Below are 22,000 nucleotides of genomic sequence, written 5' to 3'. Positions count from 1 at the left end.
CTTTTTTACCGCATGGTCGCTTCTAGCCCTGATAATTAATAGAGGCCTTACACAACATACAATCACAATGAAATTGAAATCCCATCACTGCATAATTAAACAGAGGCCTTACACAACATACAATCACAATGAAATTGAAATTCATTTTCGTTCTAAAACGTGTTTTTCTTTGAATTTCTGCCGTTCTCAAATAAATTTGCGTTACAATCGTTTTTGTGACGTCTCAAAAAAAATACAATACGGCTCTCGGCACTACCTTCTTTAAATATTCCTTGAAACAATTTGAATATTTTTCCATAGATTGTACAATTTGGTATATTCGATTGAATTGTCAATTGATAAGCGACGAATCCCAAATTGAATAAACAAATATTGAAAAAGAGGGCGTGAACCTCCGAAACAAAATATAGACGCCACAAAAGAAATTTCTGCATAACATCTGCAGAAATGCATTCAGAAACACACGCACCACGTTTAGCATAAACACGAACACGTTAAATTATTCCACATTTTGGCACAGTCTATTTTTATGTACTCTGTTCGGTTCGGATACAACAATCGTAATAAAAGCCATTTGCAATTATTCGCCGGCTGGCACATTTCGCGTATCTATGTGTATAATTGATACAGAGAGCGAAATAAAGTTGTGAATGAAAAGCCGGAAGGACATTGAAAGTCGGTGATGAATGAATGTGCATGAATGAATCGAATAAATAACATGTGGGATTGATGGATGGATTAACTGAGTACGATGAGGGGTGAGAAATTCCGGGACGTCCTATCGTTTTGCGAGTAGATAAAATCTAACCGATGTAGATTTTTTTTATTACTCTGCGAAATCAAGTTTATAATCAACGCCGAAACAAAAACAACACAGTAATAGCATGTAAATAAAGCTTTTTCTGAGTTACATGTAAATTTAATACGAATAAACTTACAAAACAGTATTGCTTAAATTTAGCTAAAAAGAATAATAGAAATAATAGAAAAACTGAAAAAAGGAGGATTACCAGATAATTGCCCATTTCTCTGAGGCATTAAACGCACATTCCCCTGCGAACAAAAATTTCCTTTATTGACCTATTTACTCGAATCTGGTCGTTAACTTTGAAAAGCAAGATCACAAAAGCTAAGTGCGTCATTATACGATCTACATCGATAGAGTTGTTCTTCCACGAGTTGTGACGATTGTTGTCTTTCCACCCCAAATTTTGTCCCAAATCACAAACTTCGGTCAAGGAGCACTGCGCTACTACTTCTATGCTGCTGCATATCTGGAGCGGGAGAAAAAAAATATCTACTCGACCCAACACTTTTCTCGGCACAAAGCGCGGTCCAGACTAGACGGCACCAGCAGTAAAATCGGCCATATCCATCCCACCAGCAGCCGCCAGGGTTCACCGGTTGCTGTACCTACAAACATATCTTTTCCGCATCTGCTGCTGCTGGATGTGGAAAATTCTATGTTCCGTAACAGAATCTTAGACGGATTCAATTTTGTTGTCAGCATACATGCCATCCTCAAATTTACAAACTGAAAAAAAATCGACACTTTAATTGGAGACTCATTGATTTACGAAAACTCCTGAAGTTATATATTTCTTAGAAGGAAAAATTAAAACACCTTTTAATAGGCAAAAAATTCTGGATAAAATGAAAGTCACATCTTTAAAAGTATCCAAATATGTTCACATAAGGCAACGTGATTTGCAATTACTGCATTTGTGCTTCATAAACATTGTTTATTGTGCTGAACTAATTAGAAGAATTCGTTCAAAACCGAAATTCGGGGGTAAATAACGCACAATAGTACCTACTATTTGCCGCTAGAAGTGTTCGTGATGTTATGCTGGTTGTTTCACCAAGACTTCTCAGTTTTGGGAAAATCAACATAAAAAACGACCGCCTGTCCGTTTTTTTGTACCGAGAGCTTTTGAGATTAATTGTCCCGTCTCATCAGTACACGCTCAGCAAGTGTGCGTTAGAAATGTCATAAACTACTTTCACAACTCAAGCTAAAAATAACTTTATTTTTGGTTTAAAAATTTTTTAAAACTTTTTCGAATATTAATAATGTTTTTTAACTCTTTTTTTCTAGGATTCTAACGCTTTCGCGTTATTCATTATAATAACTCCTCCCGAAACGTTCTACAATGAACTCATGTTTTAATTTAATGTATTAATAAATCATGATCTTATATTGGTACTTTCTCTAGGAAATTAATTTGATCAAATTCATGCTTAGCATGCATATCAATTAAAAAAAAATCCAGGTTTTGTTATAACACCACTAGATTGAAGGAAATATCTACGGAAAATAAAAAAAGGCAAAATTTACCGAGAAGCAATGTAATTTTTAGCTACCCATCTTTCTCAATATATATTTTACCTTTTTTTTTTTCTTCTACCTAGCAAAATGGTAAATTTTACCTTTTTCGCATTCACCTAGCAAAGTAGTAAAAAATACCATTTTCTCATTCACTAATTTTAAAGGTGAATGCTAATTGGTTTATTTGGTTTAATGAAAAAAAAACAAAATTTATTAGAAAATTTATATTTATTTGAGACTAGCTGACCCGGTGTACTTTGCTACACATTTATGGAAATTGTTTTAATTTCTATTTTTTTTTTATAGGAATCATTTTAAGTCAAATTGCAGAGTTGCAGCTGGAGTTTCGGATAGAACTACAAAGATGATTTAATCTTATTTTCTGAAACTTGATCTCAAAATTAATTTTTCAAGATTTAGAATTTTTTCTCTGTTTTTATAAGCTTCATTGATTATTCAATTATGCAAAACTGTATGTTTTCTGGTATGGTATGGTATCATCACTCTTTCTCCCTTTCAATGAAGAAAACTACTCTCGAACACTACAATAGATATATTTTAATATCTATATATAACGTCAGATTTCACTGCGTTTTTCTGATAAGTTCTAAAGATTAAAGGAAGGTCTCAAATTACAACCTCTCTTACGTAATATGGTAGAACTCGATTCTCTGTCCCTCCCCCTCTCCACACTGCCAGGCAGAAGGGTCTATAACATTCATAAAAACATACCTCGTACTCATACACCTTCCCATGTCAAATTTTATTTTATTTGCCTCATTACTTCTCCAGTTATACCAACAAAATTGTATTAAGGCTCACTCCCCACTTCCTTTGTACTCCCTGGAAGACGGATGGTGTTTCAAATATTCATAGAACCATTCCTTGTACCCAAATAATTTCCCATGTAACATTAAGCTCTATTTGTTAGATAAGCTTTTGGTTTATGCAAACCAATTGTATGGAAGCTGCCCTCTTTCCTAACTTCATCCCAATTGAAAGACAAAGGAGTCTCAAATAAGCATTTTACTATTTCTCGTATCCAAAAGCCCTCATATGCCAAATTTGGTTCCATTTTCTCGATTAGTTCTCGGGTTATGCGATAAATTGTAAATCAGCCCCACTCCACCTCCTCTCCTTCCTTTCATCCCACTGGAGGGAGTGGTAGTACCAAATATTAATAAAAATATTCCTCGTATTTAATTTTAGTTTAGTTCCAGTGGCTGAATAAGTTTCCGAGTAATGTAAAAAAATTGTACAAGAGCCCCTTCCCCTTTTCTATTTCTCCACTGGAAGAAGGAAGAGGTACCAAATATTCATAGAACCATTTCTCGTACCCAAATATCCTTCCAAGCCAAATTTGGTTCCATTTTATCAATGTTCTTAAGTTATCAACAAAAAAGGTATGCAAGCTTTTCTTAATCCCACTGGAAAAAGGGAGGGGTCTGAAATAATCATAGGCAAATTTCTCGTATTCCAATACTCTCCCATGCCAAATTTGGTTCCATTAGCATGATTAGTTCTCGAGTAATGTAAAAAATTCTAAGGAAGTCCCCCTCCTCCCTTCCTATCTCCTCACTGGAAGGAAGGAGGTACCAAATATTCATAGAAACATTCCTTGAACCGATATACACTCCCATGCCAAATTTGATACCATTTGCTTGATTGGTTCTCGAGTTATGTATACATTTGTCTTTTGTTTGGGAGGCCCCTCCTTCCCCGGCCTCCAATACCCCAACCTGCCAAATTTCACGAAAATCGGCTCAGTAGTTTCCGAGTCTATAGGGAACAGACAGACAGACAGAAATCGATTTTTATATACATACATACATAGATAGACTTTATTGTTAAGGCATGTCCTTTCTTCGTCAGGCTTTTGTTTATATTGGCTAATACGACCTAAACAAAACAAACTCTAGAATTGTACTTTTTTATTCAGTTCAATTCAGGTGAACTTCACCTCGCTTGGAGGTAGGATTTACATTTTTTGGATTCACCTTTTTTCTCGGTGAATTGTACCTTTTTTGTCTGCTCGATTGAGGTAAACTTTACCTGACTGTGAAGTAAGTTACACTTCGAGAAGGTAAAAGTTACCTGTTTTGCTTCCACGAGCGTAAATTTTCCTTTTTTATTATTTTCCGTGTCGTGAAGCTCTGCTTAGTTTGCATGATTAAAGGCAAAATGCCGTTGGAAGCATAATTGTCACATTTTAAATTTTGAAATTTTCTACATTTTAGTGTCTGGGCGACTTGTTGTTCTGTAATAGAAACATCAGGTTCAGTCTAAAAACTTAAGTGAGCAGAGTGTTGGCTAGACAACTGCAGTCAGGGCCGTAGGAAGAACTGACTCATGGGGGGGGGTTTTCATGACCTATTTTTTTCTATGACATTTTTGCTCAAACAATACTTGAATAAAATAAATAAAAATGCTTTTTTTTAAATATTATATAATTATTCGTTTTTATGTATTTTTTTAAACAGAAACTAGTTTCTATTGTTTACTAGAAACTGTTAAGAATACATCCTAAAATCTTTCAAAAGATATTAGGATTTTTAGAGAATGCTTTAGGACCAAAATAGGAAACTTACTTTCATCGATGGTTGAAATCTTAAATTTGCATCAAAATCTGTTGACTTAGCTTAAGATTGCCAGAAGTTCTCCTGCACGTATCCGGGCCTGGCAAATCCGGGTTATTTTATTTAAACCCTGGCAAAATTCGGACACTCTATTTCCAAATTTTCAAACCGAGATCCGGTCCATATTCGGAAAACTTTGATAAAATCCATCAACAAAAATCAAGAAAAAAAAAATTGAATAACTTTTTTTAACCGAAAATCACAACCAGATTTTTAATTGTATTTCAGTTTCCCAAAAAATCGTTTATGTTTATTTTTACAAATTTTACTTGCAAAATTTCATTTTTTGGCGACCAAATTTAAAATTGTAATGATGCAGATGATTTTCTTTTTATTTTCCAATAAAATGTGAATGAATCTGGACAAAATCAGGTTTATTTATCAACAAAATAATCGGGCAAGTCCAAGAAAATCCAAATAATTGACTAGCTTAATTTTGCTAATTTGATTTGAACTTACAGTCAGCTTTTGTAAGAAAGCCTTAAATTTTGAAAAAAAAATATTCTAAATATAAATCCAATTCTCAAAGATTTGCAGTACAAATCGTATTTATGCAAACTCGATCCTAGTTAAAGATTTTGGTTTGAAATTTGGTGGCAAATGGACTATAATTCTATTACTTTTTTGTAATTTTCAGCTGAATTGTGCAAACGAAACTGACTTTGGCTGAATTTTGCAATCGGACTTACAATCAGAATTATCATCCTGCGATCTCATGTAACTTAAATTCTCACCGAAATAGTCATCTGGATAATTTTGTGGAAATCATTTACTAATCACTAATCACTAATCGTACTGCCACAGCCAGAACTTATGTCTGAGTCCCGAAGAATAAAACAAATTTGTTATTATTCTTTTTGTCTTTCATCATGCTTTTAATTATGTTAACATGAAAACATTAAAATAATTAAAAACATGAAACGGTCGGGCCTACTGTGGAGCAGAGAACGCAGAGACATCAGGAACAAGGAGAAAGAAGAAGCGTGGACCACCAGTACCATACGCTCCGAGGGGCATTACGTTGGAAGCAAATAAGCTAAAAAAGTGCTCCTTGTTGATAATGGAACCTATGGAATATGACCCATCCTTCAGCGGTTGCAAATGAGTTATTTTAAACACAGAAATCATAAAACATTACAAATAATCAGTGAGGATTGGAAATTAGTAATTTCAATCATTTTTATTCAACTCATCTGTATTAAATAGATTTCTGTGTTCCCTCATTTCTGGTCGTTGACCAAGGATAAAGCGCCTTTACTCGCTCTTGAAAATAAAGAAGAACAAAATAAAACATTAGTAGACACAGGACCTTTCGAGCCCTTCAAGAGCTCAAAAGGCTTATTTCATAAATTCAGTCAGATACAAAAGTATTTGACTAATTGAATTTTCTGTTAATTGAACAATTAGGCAGACCTGTTTACCCATAGTGTTGAAAATAATAGTTAAAGCTGAATAATGATAAATTCAGATTATGTGAAATGAATTTTGTATTATGATTATAATGCGTTGAATCTTCATATCATCATATGAAATTATAAAAGATTAATAATTCTATTTTTTACTGAATTTTTACCGTTAAATTGTGTCGTGTAAAGGAAGCATAAGACCACGTTGAAATTGAAATAAAACCAGTAAAGAGCGAATATGGAAAAGTTAAATTGGAAGTTCCTCACCAAATGCTGCAAGGCAACGCTTGCTGTGACGATGTTCGCCTTCTTCTAGTAGTTCTGCATCGGAGCTTCCCGGTTCGCGAACATGTTTGGATTCAGTGCTGCAGACCAGTGTCATTGTATCATTAAAAAAGAAGCATTGATACTGTCCCACCAAAAATATCATTAAGGGGGGGGTAGGGTCTAACGGGTATAAAAAAACACAATTTTCACGATTTTTTTCTAGAGCTATCGTTCAAACAAATGTATTCAAATTTTTTGCATTATACAAAGCATTGTTAAAAGAACATTTAGTAATTTTTTCGTAGAAAAATATTGAAAAATGAGCCGGTGACGGAACACTTTCGAGGATGCCTTTTAGAAAACAGGATTTGCGGTGGACACTGTATCTCAGCACAGAATCATCTAAAGTCAAAAAATCAGAGCAAAATATTTTTAATAGATGTTTTTCTGGACCCCAACGTTTTTATTTAACTTAAAAATATTTTTTTGAAATTTTTGTGGCTGTTTGAAGTAAAAACTACGATTTTTCACTTAAAAATCCGCCATTTTTCACCTGTAAAATCTCCCCAAAGTAAAAAAATCGAAAAAGAAAAACGTTGGGGTCTGGTATTTTGTATGTAGAAAATATGTTCCAAATTTGAAAAGAATCGGATAAGTAGTTTTCAAATGACGATGTCCACGGACTTTAAAAATGTGCTTTCGAGAAAAACGCGTTTGAAGTTTCTGCTCTTGCTTTCTTGCAGTATCAGATAGGAGGAAATAAAGGCCTATAACTTCTACAGTTTTGCTTCAATTGACTTGAAAATTTGACACAACATTCTTGAAATGTTTTACAATAAGAAAATAAAAAAAATAAAAAATCGATTTTTTGAAAGAGTTTGACCCTACCCCCCCCTTAAATGAATGTGTTTAAGCAATGTGTCAAACATTTTTCACGTGTGCAAGCCACTTCATTTTTCCCAAGATGCAACACTTAACGCAATCTATGCCACTGAATCATTTTCCGAATAACACACAAGCCGGGGGAGCAATAATTTAGACACTCAGGCTTTGCTCTTTTTTAAGAATTCTACCAAGCTGTATTTTAATTTTTCACTCCACAATTAACTTATCAAAAACCTCCTTTCACTTCATCCAACAACCGCATCGTCAGCCAATGATAAGGTCGCCGTGCTTAATTTTTCTTCACATAAATTTCAAATCAATAACCGTTGTGCAAAAATAGCTCCAGCTTGATTCTTCAAATATCACTCCACATATCAATTTTGGGATTTACTTCCCATAGTACTCTTTTCTCAGGGCGCTAACTTAAATCGAACTGAATCTACACCGCTATTTCACGCTCTCCAAAGAGGCTTGAATATATAAAAATTAATCAAAAAACGCGTAGGAAACTTCTGGCGAGCATTTAAACAAAGATTTTCACTATTTCACTTCAAATTTCCTATTTAAACGATAAATGAATTGAATTTTTGGATGGAGGAAAACAAAAACGCGTCCGTCGCCAAAAAAGTCATGGCTTACTCCCCCGGCCAGGATCTGTACTGAAAAATAATGAAAAACTCTTTTTTTTTATGATAAATGTGTTCTTGGGGCAACCCTGCCCTCTGCTGTTTTAAATTTTTGTTTCTTGCAAAATAATTGTAAAGATGACGTTCGGAATAATTTTGTGGAAATCATTTACGAGCTGAATCTGAATTTCGAACCTGAATCAAAAATTTGAATTTTCAATCTGTTTCGAAATTTCAATACGCTTTCTGAAATGTACATAAAAACGGTTTCTGAATTAAGAAATATGAGTCAAGGATTGAAATCAGTTTCGGAGCTCTCAATCATGAATCCATCCATAATTAGGATGTTTTGGTTTTCAGTCATGAATCAAATTTTGAAGGAAATGTGAAACCAAATTTAAACGACGATACACAGCTTTTCATTTCAATTTTTAAAGACGATTCGAATCGATAATCAAGAATCCTTAACTGGAAACATAATCCGAAAAAAACAAATACAATTTAGATTTAGATTATAAGGACCAGGATAAAATTAAGTATTGAGAAATTAATTACAATCCATAAGGGAGAAAATTTTGAAAATCTGTAGCTGAATTTTAAACCTGGGATTAGTTTTCGAAGTTTTGATATCAGTTTTGAGTCAGAATTGTTACTATCAATAACCTTACTCCATCATCAAAATTTGATTGAAATTTTAAAATTTTGAGTGTAGAGTAGAATACCTCGCTTGCTTTTGATGGACCCTCATGGGGGGGTTTAATCCCCAAACCCCCCCCCCCCCCCCCCCCCCGTTCCTACTACCATTAATTGCAATCCATAAGGGAGAAAATTTTGAAAATCTGTAGCTGAATTTTAAACCTGGGATTAGTTTTCGAAGTTTTGATATCAGTTTTGAGTCAGAATTGTTACTATCGAATAACCTTACTCCATCATCAAAATTTGATTGAAATTTTAAAATTTTGAGTGTAGAGTAGAATACCTCGCTTGCTTTTGACCCCCCCCCCCCCCCGTTCCTACGACCATGACTGCAGTTTATCTTATCGAAAACCTTTTTTTCAACCCGCTTTTTTGAAACGGCTCTTAGGCGCAAGACAAAGCAGGATGAAAACAATCAGCCAGTAAGGATATTACCCAATAAACATTTTGGCTGCTTAAGAACGGCAATTCGCTGAACAAAAGCTGAGCTAAAGCGTAATTGCTGCTTCAGCTTAATGGTTGAATAAAGACAAACTATAACCATGTTTCAGCGTTTAAAGAAGTCTCAGTGCAGCCAATGGTAGGAGTTGAAGAGTTGCTTCCATAACACTTTTTCAACCATTCGCTACCAGGTTTTTTGCTGATTAAAAATTGAGCCACGATATTTTTTCAGCGTTTATTCAACAAAAAGTGTTTGTTGGGTAGCTTCGTTTATTAGCGAATAGAAATTAGTTTCGGTCAACTGGTAGTTGTTCAATGAGCCAATGCAATGTTTTGGTCGAAACTAGTCAGGTCGTGGATCAATGAAGCAAGTTGAAATCGATCGAAACTAGTTAAAACCGATCCAGCTCGGCTGCAGGATTCGTTCCGACCTGGTAGAAATCCACTAGTTCCATCAGTGATCGTCAATACGCAAAATGCCCAATCGTGGTTTTCAATAGGAATTCTACCCAATTTGACCAAAATCGTATTTGATGGATGTAGAACAATTTCTAAATTTTATCAAACACCTATGAAGAGGAGATTCATTCAATGAAATCTTCTAAATAGTTTTTCACAGAATTAACAGAAGTGTCATTTGACTCATTCTAGTAAAACGCTCAAGGTTGATTTACTTTCCCTCGGAGTTTTTCCAATAATTGTCTCTCTTCCATCCAGGCAGTGTGGAATGCTGGCTGCCAGAACCGGGGCAATGTTTGGATTAGATTTGGATAGGAAAAGATTCTCCCTTGATTGATTTAAACCCAAGATCCGGGGACCTTATAGTATAGCTAAGCTGTTGCTCCACAAAAATGGAACGGGAGCCGAAGTTAAATGGCAGGAAATCGAGATAAAACCATCATTAATCAACTGGCAATTTGTGATGTGCCTGCCATTCAGTCATGACGTCTAGAAATTAACTGTTTATTTTAGTTTGAATTTTTAAAATAAATATCGTTAAACTGGAAAAAAAACAAGTAAACGGTTTCTGCTTGTTCGAAGTGGAAGCTTAAAAATGCAATTCGGAATCCGATATATACACCTACCTTATATTAATACTAATGTTGGAATTACGTTGGAATAACAGTTGAGCATTCATCCAACTGAAGAGTTAAATACAATTGTGCTGGAATTCAAGATAAAGTTTCCACAATCATTTAAATTCACACTAGCTGTGTCCGAATGTTTACATTTCAGGAATCACGAGCAGGCTTGTGAGTGACACATACCTACTTATGATGGTTCAAGCGACAGAACTCGGAAGTGATACATTTAGCCGGAGCGTCCCACAAGCCATAAATGTAAATGTTTATCGATTCGCACGTTGTGGGTCATTGTTGAGTGTTGTCTTGAAAATTTGTCACCGTCTAGTTGGGGTAAACATTTGCGCGGAAAATAAACATTCGGTTTGGATGTGCTGGTGATAAAACCCACTCTTGATGATATCATTTTTCAAAGAAATCAAGCAAATCGTTCCCTTTTCTGTCACACTTTTTTTTCTTGAAGACTCATTGATTTAAAAATAATTAAAAATGTGAAAGGCATCAGGTGAGTTTAATGAAATAGGTCACCTGATTTTTTTCTTGAGTATTGTTCCATTTCTGTAAATGGGTCAAGCTATATTTTCTTATTCTTAAAAACTACAACCCAAAAGTAAATTGGAAATCATTCCCCAGAACATTCATTTATAGCAGCTGGTAAAAGATTTTTCACTTCCTCAGATCGCAACATAAACACTCATTGTATGTAAAACGCGCCGATGGATCCATCTCGTGTTGCAATAAATCGAGTTAAAATACGTTTGATCCGGTCAGGTTTCCCAATGCGACGTTTAGATCAATATTTTGGTTACGGATAGTCTTTTTTAAACTGAAATCGCTGTCTTTTTCGTTTGGTTTCAAATCATTCAGCAAAAATAAAGCGCTTGGAGAAAATGCGTCAATTTTTACGGCCCCTGCCCCTGAAGATGTTTGTGGGTGGAAAATGTTATTCTTTCTCTGACTCTCGTCTGAACCTTGTCATTGATCAGTATACGCGAGATGCTACCTATGCAGGGGTATTTGTTGGTGGAACGAACTGGGTCCGTTTTTGTTGATCTAACAAAATAGATAGTAGGATGTACAACAGAAAGAGAAAAAACGAGAATAAAATTTACGTTAACTGTGAACTTGTTGGCGGTTGTCAAATCCTACGCTGTTCGGTAATTTTAGAACCTCAAAAATAATATTTATCAATCATAAATCTTGTAAAGCCGACGACGGTGAGGTTGTATAATTTGAGTTATGATTCACGAAACGTGGATGCTAAAAATCAATGCTATCCTATCCAAGTTAGGATTCAAGGTGACAAAGCCAAGTTCATAGTTTGCATAATAAATATATGGCATTTATATGAAAAATAATTAATAGAGAGAAAAAAAGCTTCCTCCTTCAGACCTAATTAAAAGGTACTGTTTTAAAACGATATGTTTCATATTTTTCTAAACTTTCCAACTTAAGAGGGAGTGATTACTATTAAAAATTTATCATCCATAAATGAATCATGCAAGTTTATGGCCTATTCCGAAGAAGTTTGAATGAAGTCACTTTTTTAAGTTCTTTTAATCCCAAATGTACTTGAAAATTAATCATGGTGACAAATTTGCGGTCAACTCCAGTGAAAATCCACCCACTTCTTCGAACGATGATAATACTGGATGATCACATCCATAATACCGCCTCTGCAAATAATGATGAGCCACTCGCATCCAGTGATGATACACTAAGTTAAACAGACATTTCGTAGAACTCTCCACAAGCAGTTGACGCGCGCTAAATAGTTTGTCAATTTCTGCTTGCTGAAAGTCTTATACCATATTCATAAATGACCATTTTTCACACGCACTGACTAATGAGAGCAATATTAAAACACGACGCGCCGGCTGGGACTGGCATGTTGAGCAAGAAAAAGTGTCAACCGATTCAACCCAACATCCCTCTTTCGGTGCTACCTAAAGAGTTTGTGCGAATGCATGGATGGGATTAGCATTGATGCATTTAGGTTTTTACTTTTGACGTTTGGTCGGTCGAGAAAAAAAAACATTCTGAACAGAAGTGATCGAACGTCGTAAGAACCCAAAGGCCGAAGAAAGTCGGGAAAAACGAAGAGTGGTTAAGTGAGTAATAAATTAAACGAACTTGGGGCCCTTTAACTTCGTACACAGCTTGGTATACGTTTGCTGTTGAAAAAGTTGTCAACAGTTAAGTAGACTTAAGGAATTGCATGGTTGCCAATAATCTTAGTAGGAAATATAACAATAAAACTGATGTTCCGGAAGCATGAACTTTGATCAAACGTGTTTAACTATGGGGTGTTTCTAAGGAAAATCGATTGCATGTTTTCTAAAATTTGTTCTACAACAGAACTATACTAGTAGAGGGGGATTGTCAGTATATCGATATTTTTATAAAATTTATTACGACTTTTTTCAACCTTTTAGTAATTTTTTCGTTGTAGCACGACGGGTATGTCAGTTGGGCAGAGCTTTGAAACGTTGAAAAGTTTTCTGTTCGTGAGCACCAAATGGACGTTGTTTGCGATAAACCACTCCATGATCTTGCCGGTAATAACATGAAGGGTGATACGGTCAAAATTTGGTCAAGGGAAAACGCGTGTAAATCGGTGACATCGTTAATTTAAAAAATGAAATTAAATTTCATTTTCAAGTTAAATTAGTGTAAAACTCAGGTAAACTATTCAGTTAGGCTTCCGCTTTCCAAATCCGAATTGCCAGGCCTTAACGCTTAACCCCTGCCATCAGATTTTGTACAGCCACCTTGTCCACCTTCTTCTCCCCGGAAAGCCAGTTTGCCTTGAATTGCTGCTCGTCCTTAGCAGTTTTTTGGTCTTCTTTAGGTTCCGCTTGACAATAGCCTAGTATTTCTCAATTGGGGGGAGCTCTGGCGTGTTGGGAGGGTTCTTGTCCTTAGGAACCACCTGCACGTTGTTGGCGGCGTGCCTTTTTACCGTAATGGCAAGATGCCAAATCCGGCCAAAACAGTACGGAACAACCGTGTTTCTTCAGGGAAGGCAGCAGACGTTTATTCAAACACTCTTTCACGTAAATTTCTTGGTTGACAGTCCCGGAAGCTATGAAAATGCTGCTTTTCAAGCCACAGGTACAGATGGCTTGCCAAACCAGATATTTCTTCGCGAACTTTGACAGTTTCATGTGCTTGAAAATATCTGCTACCTTTCCCCTTCCTTTTACAGTATAAAACTGCTGCCCCTGAAGCTGCTTGTAGTCGGCTTTGACGTAGGTTTCGTCATCCATTACCGCGCAGTCAAACTTCGTCAGCATCGTCGTGTACAGCCTCCGGGATCGCGCTTTGCCCGTCGTATTTTGTTTATCATCGCGATTTGGAGTCACTGACTTCTTGTAAGTCGATAGTCCGACTCGTTTTTTGGCTCGATGCACGGTTGTAGACGATACACCCAGCTTATTTGCGGCATCTCGGAGAGAGAGGTTAGGGTTTCGCTTGGAACTACCGGCAACTCTCTTAGTCGTCTCAGCGGCTTCCGGTTTTCGATTTCCCCCCGATCCAGACTTCCTGGCTGTCGAAAAAAGTTCCCCAAACACTTTAATTACATTTGTAACGGTTGATTTGGTAACTTTTAGCGATTTTGCCAGCTTTGCGTGCGAGTAGCTTGGATTTTCGTGATGCGCGAGCAAAATTTTGATACGCTGCTCTTTTTCCTTGGACGGCATTTTGACAACTGAAGAGTGAATTCCAAAATCAAAATAGGAGCAACATTCTACACACACACCTTCAAATGAGGGGTGTTCAGGATTTTTAAATGCAAAATTGAAAGAAATACGTCAAGTTGATATTGATCAAATTTTGACCGTATCACCCTTTAATTAAGCATGTCAGACGATCGAAAAGCTCCTTATTCTTCCTCAACTTGGACGTTTCGACATCCACTGGATCATTTTCAAGTTTTTTCGATGATTTCCGCTTTGCTTACTCGGAGAAAACCTGCTTACTGACTTCCTTTTTTCGGCTTTCCATCTGATCATCGACTACCTACTCGTGGCTCCAAGCACTTGGATCTGATCTGACAACCTTCCCTGCCACAAGTTTTACCTTCCATGGCCTTGCTTCGCCAAACAGGAAATAGGTATTCAAAAGGTATTCGAAGGAAAGGTCCGCAGTCTACTGATCGCTTTTAACGCCTTGATACCACCCTGAACAAAAGAGAGGGATGCCTAAGCCCAATGGGCAAATGTGTTTAAACCTGGAAGAAATTCAATATCTGCCCTCCTCGACTATTGAGATTGAGATTAGCATTGAGGTAAAATACAGCCATATCTCAATTTTACGAAACGTAAGGTTTCTTCAATAGCCTTCATCGGGTTTCTTAGCAAAAATAACACAAAACAGGTCTTTTTTTGGTCGAAATGTTCAAGTCCAAACATGCTTTTTTGTGAATAATTTAAAGAAAATCAGGAAATTGAGTGTAAAAACAGCCATAACTTCAATTTGCGAGTCTTGCGTTGTGCAAAACAACACAAGTGAACGGTTTTTGCTTTTTCGAAGTGGAAGCTTAAAAATGCAATTTGAAATCCGAAATATACACTTACCTAATAGAAATAACGTTTCCTCCTCAGTTCAAAATTCATACAATCAGCCAGGCTAGGCTTTTAAAGAAAATATAGACCTTTCTGATCTAAATTTAACAGTAAAACATTCATCCAACTGAAGAGTTAAATAAAATTTTGCTGGAATTCAAGATAAAGTTTCCACAGTCATTTAAATGCATTTCAATTCTTTTTTCTTAATTATTTTAAATTTGGTTTCTGGAATGTAAACATTCGGACACAGCTAGTCCGAATGTTTACATTCCAGAAACCAAATTTAAAATAATTAAGAAAAAAGCATGCTCATATTTACTAATTTTTAACTCAACGAGACTTATCTAGGGGCATTAATACAGAGAATAATATCTCAATTTTACGAAACGTAAGGTTGCTTCAACAGCCTTCATTGGGTTTCTTAGACAAAAATAACACAAAACAGGTCTTATTTTGGTCAAAATGTTCAAGACCAAACATGCTTTTTATTTGAATTATTTTTAAAAAAAAATCAAATACATAAATCCAATTTCCGAAGCTTACGGTGTTGTTCAAAAAGCCTCCATTCGATTCCTCGGGAATAATCACACAGATAGGTCCCATTTTGTTAAAAGTTTTCATGTCCGAACGTGCTTTTTGAGAATTATTTGAAAAATGTAGGGGAATTGAGGATAAAAACAGCCATAACTCCAATTTCTGATGCGTGTGGTGGCTCAAACAGCCTTATTTTGATGCTTGGGAAAAATCACACAAGATAGGTCTAATTTGGTTCAAAACTTTCAAGTCCAAACATACTGTTTGCTAAGTTATTTGTAAAATATAGGGGAGCTAGGGGTAAAATAATCATGCTGTATTACGATGTCTCCCCTGAAATGAACCGCTAGTTTAATTGAACTGTCTTCAATGCCAAAAGACATACCACCACAAGAACATTCAGATGGGTTAGTTCCAAATTTGAAAGAATATTATGTTCGTTTTTCATAACAAAATTTTAAAGTTTCCCATAAAACCTTAAAGTTTAAAAAAATTCGAAAAAAAGGAGTTTTGAACTAAAAAGAAGCCTTTTAATCCTCAAAATCTGAAAAATTCCAAAATGACCCCATACCGACCTAGTCGTACTAATCTCATCTGCATAGGAATGCTATGCTATTTAAATAAGGTAATACGAGGAGCCAAATAATGACATTTTTTAATTTGTTAGAAAATTTAAAATATGTAGAAATTTCATATACATACTTGTTGAACATACCCCAAATATGATTTAGATCAAGCTTACTTGAAAGCCTGTCGGCGATTTCTATCCTGTTTTGTTATTTTTACATTTCTATTTTACATTGAAGTTGGTGGAACTAAGAATTAAAAACGTTGTTCCTCCCAACATCTCGTGGCACCACTGACGAATTGAGACGCGACGTCATAAAAAACCCTGGTTAAGTGATGATGTTCCTTTCTCCCTGACTGATACCACAACCGATGCGTCAACCATGGTTGAGGATTGGCATGGTTGGCGTCTGGCGTGGAGTGCCAAAGACCAGAGCGAGAGAAAGAGGGCTAAATAGCTTAAGTCCCAGTGTGACAGTTTTATGGGCAACGATTTATTTCCCATACACCGCGCGCACACTTCGGATCGAACGGATTGGTGCACCAGGAAGCGCATTGCCTTCGTGTTGCACTTGGCCTTCCGCCGTCGAGCCATTTGTAGAAGCCATTCCCCGGAGGTGGGTTGGTTGCGGTTGTTGGCTGATTCTTCTTCGGCTTAGGCAGAATTTCTTCGCTGTTTGCGTGGATATAGGGATGCCTGCCTACTCGGAAGATGAATCATTCGCACTGTTCTGGGTTCGATGACGCGCCAACATGCAAACAATGAAACACTCATTCTGTCAAAAAATAAAAAAGAAGGTTCAAGTGAATCGTTTGTTGTAAGTCGTGGAACGAAAGGAAATCGAATTACTGTCATGGCAAGAATTTTTTGCATCAAAACTTTTGAAACCAAACAGACGCGTCTGTTTAAAAAATTTGTGACATTAATCGTAGAAACAGCACGCAAGCAAACATTGTCACGCTTCGTCAAAGCTAGTCAATATTCAAAGTTTAATTACAACATCGTCAAAGTTTTAGTGGAATCAATCCAAACGACGACGTAAAGTCGAAGACGTTTAACCTCAACCTAAATCTATTTCAATTAAGGACTGACAGGCCGAACCGTTTCCTATTTACAGTGAGGGGCAAAATAAAGTGTCCAAATTATTTTTTTATCATTTCTTCAATTTTTCTGGTTAAAATTCACCGAAAACAAATCGCAATCATTTTTAAAATATTGTTTATTATGTTCTGTCTAATTTTTGTTAATATAGCGCTGGTAAAAAAAACAAAATTTTTCTGATAGAAAAAAAACAATTAATATTCCAAAAAAAAAAATGGGCAAAATAAAGTGTCCAACTCAAAAATCAATATAATTTCGATAAGTTTCCATCGCGAAGCCCCTCGAATTTGTTTGTTTTGTGAATTTTGACGTTTCATAAACAACTGGCTTGGCTCTGGAGTATTCAAACAGGTGTCTACATTCGAATAAGTTGTAAAATATGGGGAACGCATAAATTTCTGGTTCCATTCCGTTGTCCATCCGGAAACTGGTAGTTCGTGATGTGAATAACGGTCAAACGCACCGGGAAGTGGCCAAGCACTACGAAATCAGCAAGACAGCGGTATCAAAAATCATGAAGAAGATGAAAACGTTCGGATCGGAGATGGATCGCCCAGGAAGAGGACTGAAGCCCAAAACAGATGCCAGAACGGACAAGAAAATCATTCTCGAAGTGAAGAAAAACGCAATAATAACGATCCGGCAGATACAGGAAGAGCTCCAATTTTCGGTATTGCGTTGTACTGTCCGTCGCCGCATCCATGCAAAGGAGTACCATAGCAAGATCGCAGTGAGAAGGCCTTTCATCAGCCAAGTGAACAAGGCTAAGCGGCTCAAGTTCGTCAAGGAACACGCCGATAAACGGCTCGAGTACTTGAAAACATTGTTGTGGGAAGACGAATCCAAATTCGAGCTATTCAACCGGATGAAGCGGGATCATATGTGGCGCAAGTCGGGTGAGGAGCTCCAAGATCGCCATATCCTAGGAACAGTCAAGCACGGAGAAGGTAACGTGATGGTGTGGGGGTGCTTTTCTTGGGGTGGGGTGGGCAATTTGGTAAAAATTGACGGAATTATGACAGCTGAGTCATATTCCATTATCCTGCGGGAAAACCTCGAGGTATCGCTCATCAAGACGGGCCTCGAAGAGCGCTTCGTTTTACAGCAGAATAACGATCCGAAGCATACGGCAAATCTGATGAAGTCATTTTCCCGTTTCTGCCGCATCAAACCCCTTGAATGGCCCCCACAAAGTCCTGATCTGAACCCCATCGAAAATCTGTGGGCTAGCCTCGATGCTCTGATTGATAAGACTGGTGTGACAAATTAAAAATACTTATTTTGATGCCATGGAGCATGCGTGGGAGGAACTCGACCCACAACACATGCACAACCTTGTTGAAAGTATACCGAAGCACTTGTAGGAGGTGTTGAAGGCCGAAGGAGGCCATACCCATTATTAAATCGTTCTTGTTTGCCTTCAGTTTGAATCAATTTGAAGCTGTACCGATCTGGACACTTTATTTTGCCCCTGTTTTTTTGGAGTATTAACAGTTTTTTTTTTCTATCAGAAAAACGTTTTTTTTTATCAGCGCAACATTTACAAAAATTGAAAAGAACATAATAAACAATATTTAAAAAATGATTACGATGCGTTTTCGTTGAATTTTAACGAGAAAAATAAAAGAAATTGAAAAAAAACAATTTGGACACTTTATTTTGCCCCTCACTGTAAGTAATATGTAAGACTAGTTGGATTGACCGTGGCAATGGGCGCCGCCTGCTGTGTGTTTGTTTTCAGTTCCGTTCCGCTGATTTACTCAAGCTTCGGAAAGACCCTCTGGTTTGACTGGGTACGTCACCAATCCATCTAGTTGGCCATTCTCTGAAGTTACTGTTGAACATTCCTGGCATTTCTTTCATCGAGACGTCATAACAACAAAATAATCAGCAGACTGATTTCGTGTTCATGCATTTTTTGGTGGATTTTTATATCAGATTGCTGTTATAGAAATTTGACAAAATCAGGGCCGTTTTCTTCTTCTTGAATCTCTCTCATACGTTTTGATCGATACTCCCGGCATAAGGGAGGTTCATTTGAACAGATGTGTTACGCCCCATAGAAAAAACAAAACTCCGATTCAGATGTTCCTATCGTACTTCATATCGTACAACATTCATATTTTGCTGTTGGTTTCCGCTTGTTCTTTATAGCCCATGTACATACCTAGAATCATTTAATCAAAGGTTAAACGTATCAAATTTCGTGCTGCATTAAAAACTCCCTTTTATTACATCTCTATTAGAACGGTAGGCAGCTGCTCTAAAGCAACTGCAGCATCCCTAGTCCCTTACGCAAACTTGGGTTGTTTGTGAAATTCACACCTTTATGGCGTTCTCTCGATCTTGCTTACGGGATAAGAAAAAGGAAAATATCCATTGTACTTTAAACCACTTTAAACTTCTGTAATTCAAACGAACGTCGACATTAGGGATAAACATAGGAGGTGGGATAATATCAACAAAAACTAATCCTAGCAAGCGTGTCGTTATTTGGCAAGCTTTGACTATGGGTTTGATGGTCGTGCAAGAGTTTGATAAGAATCGCTTGAAGGTTTTATGGCCACCTTAGATCATAGTTTTGTTTCAACTGTTACCGTCGCGTCGTCTATTCCACTTTGACAAGCCTTTGTGAAGATGCGGTGGCATTTGTTGGTTTACTTAGAGCCAAATGGCATTTGCCAGATACATATTTGCTACTAGTGTGAGCGGTCTTTACTTTCATAGCAGACGGCGGCTCGTCAAAAATAGTAAATATCGGTTGTTATCAAAGTGTATCTTTGAGTATACTGGGACTCAAGGACTGACAACTGCGCGGTCACCGGTCACGTTCTCGACTCGAGCTTTTTCAAAGCTAAGGTTTGCAAAATTCCACCAACCATCATTCAATTGTTCTTACAAAACTTTTTTAATGTTTTCTAAACTTCCTTTAATTTGGAGGACGTATTATTTACTTTCAAAACATTCCTAATGAATGCTGAGCGCACTTCCGAAACGTTGATTAGACGAGAAAAAAATTATCTCAACCGTCAACAGCCACGTGCTGTTCTCTGAATTCACGTCACGCGCGTTTCGGCATTCATCCATCGGGGAGAGAAATCCTCTCAAGCTCTTGAGGGTCGGTCGACTCTCCGATCTGTTTTACTCAATTAATTACATCAATTCGAACAAACCGAACCGCACACCGCACGCGGGCGCCAAACCACAGAGAAAAACGTTCTCTGGTTAAGCTCTCGTCGTGAATCGTTTGTTTTTTTGTGCGTTGGATGAACGCTTACTAGGCTGCCTGTATTTTATAAGACATTAAAATCTAAAATTAATGTTCTTTTTCATCGAACTGTGAATTTACAGTACAATACATCAGGGTTTTTCAACACGCCTTTTTTGTTAGGATTTTTTCAAATATTTTTTTTATTATTTTTGGCAATAAGCACAATGAATAGTCCTTTTTGTGAAAAACTTTCAGACATTGATAAAGTTGCGAGAATTTTACCTCTGAGGTTAAGAAGGTAAGCCCTGGGATACCTGAGACCGGAGATATGAGATTTTAGAACTGAAACGTTAGAAACTTGAGACCTGAAATTTAAGATCTGAGACTTCAGATATGAGACCTGAATCCTGAGTCCTTATACATTAAACAAAAAATCTTACAATTGAGACATTAAGGCTTGAGTAAGGCATGAGACCGGTCTCAAGTCTCTCTGAACACGATTCATATATCACTGTCTCACGTTTCACTTCTCACGTATCACTTGTCATGTCTCATTTCTCACTTCTCTCGTCTTACGACTTATATGTCATATCTATGTCTATCTCGGCTCACTCGGTATCTCGGTACATGACACTCATTAGACCTTTCTACGGGTACGAGATGTGGATATTGTTCGAGGAGGAACCGCATACACTTGGAGTATTCGAGCGACGAGTGTTAAGAACCACCTTTGGCGGCGTGCAGGAGAACGGAATGTGGAGCCGATGGATGAACATGAACCACGAGCTCGCGCGACTCTACGCAAACTCAGTATCCAGAAGGTGGCGAAGACTGGACGGATACGCTGGGCGAAAATGTTGCGAGAATGCCCGTCGAATGTCCTGCAAATACCCCCATTGTCCTTTCGGGCTATATATTACGGTTTTATTGTTTGGAGCTATGAATGACGGGTTAGGGCGAGCTCAGCGACTCCCGATTGTAACGTTTTTTGATGTGTGAAGTCGACCTCGAGTCTTCAAGAGGAAATGTCAGATCTTGAGAGAGAGAAATGGTTTAACCTTGAGTCGTTAGAGGAAAGGTCGGGTCTCTAGTCGTCAAAAGGGAAGTATACCTTCCACTTCATCGTGCTGTGAGTTCCCATGTATAAATATACCTTGAATAAGTATACCTTCCACTTGATCGTGGTGTGAGTTCCCATGTTAAATATACCTTGAATAAAAACTGGTAAAATAATGGATATGTAATTATGGAATCTTTTCTTAAAGCTTTCCTGATGATCTGACTTGTCGAATATCTAAACCAAACACTCCAAATACCATCCAGACCGGCGCCAATCTGCTAAGAATTTTCCAGATGATCTCCGGATGTTAGCTGTATCACTCCAAAACGAGGTGACGTATCACCATAAAATTCGCACCGGTTGCCCTCCATTGTAGTGTTAACGATATGCTGTCAATCAATATTGATCGATACCATTAAAAATGTGGGGAAAAACAAATTTCTTCCGAAAATAACGCACCAATTTCAATCGAGTGAGCGAACCAAACAGCTAACTACGATACGATACGAACGGCTCTTGGCATGGCATAAACACTGCATATCAAGAGCAAAGCAAATTTTGAATTCCTCTCGCGCTCACTGTGATTC

General features: G+C 37.1%; 1 protein-coding gene across 2 annotated transcripts in view; it reads left to right on the top strand.

Annotated features, from left to right (window-relative positions):
* Positions 1–22,000, top strand: part of LOC129738878 (aminopeptidase N-like) — an 87,520-nt gene that overhangs the window by 13,373 nt on the left and 52,147 nt on the right. The gene's annotated exons all lie outside the window — the stretch shown is intronic.

The sequence above is a fragment of the Uranotaenia lowii genome, chromosome 1 (assembly GCF_029784155.1).
Source record: "Uranotaenia lowii strain MFRU-FL chromosome 1, ASM2978415v1, whole genome shotgun sequence".
In the NCBI taxonomy this organism is placed as follows: Eukaryota; Metazoa; Arthropoda; class Insecta; order Diptera; family Culicidae; genus Uranotaenia; species Uranotaenia lowii.
The sequence above is the reverse complement of the archived record's forward strand: the minus strand, read 5'-3'. Positions and strand labels throughout refer to the sequence as shown.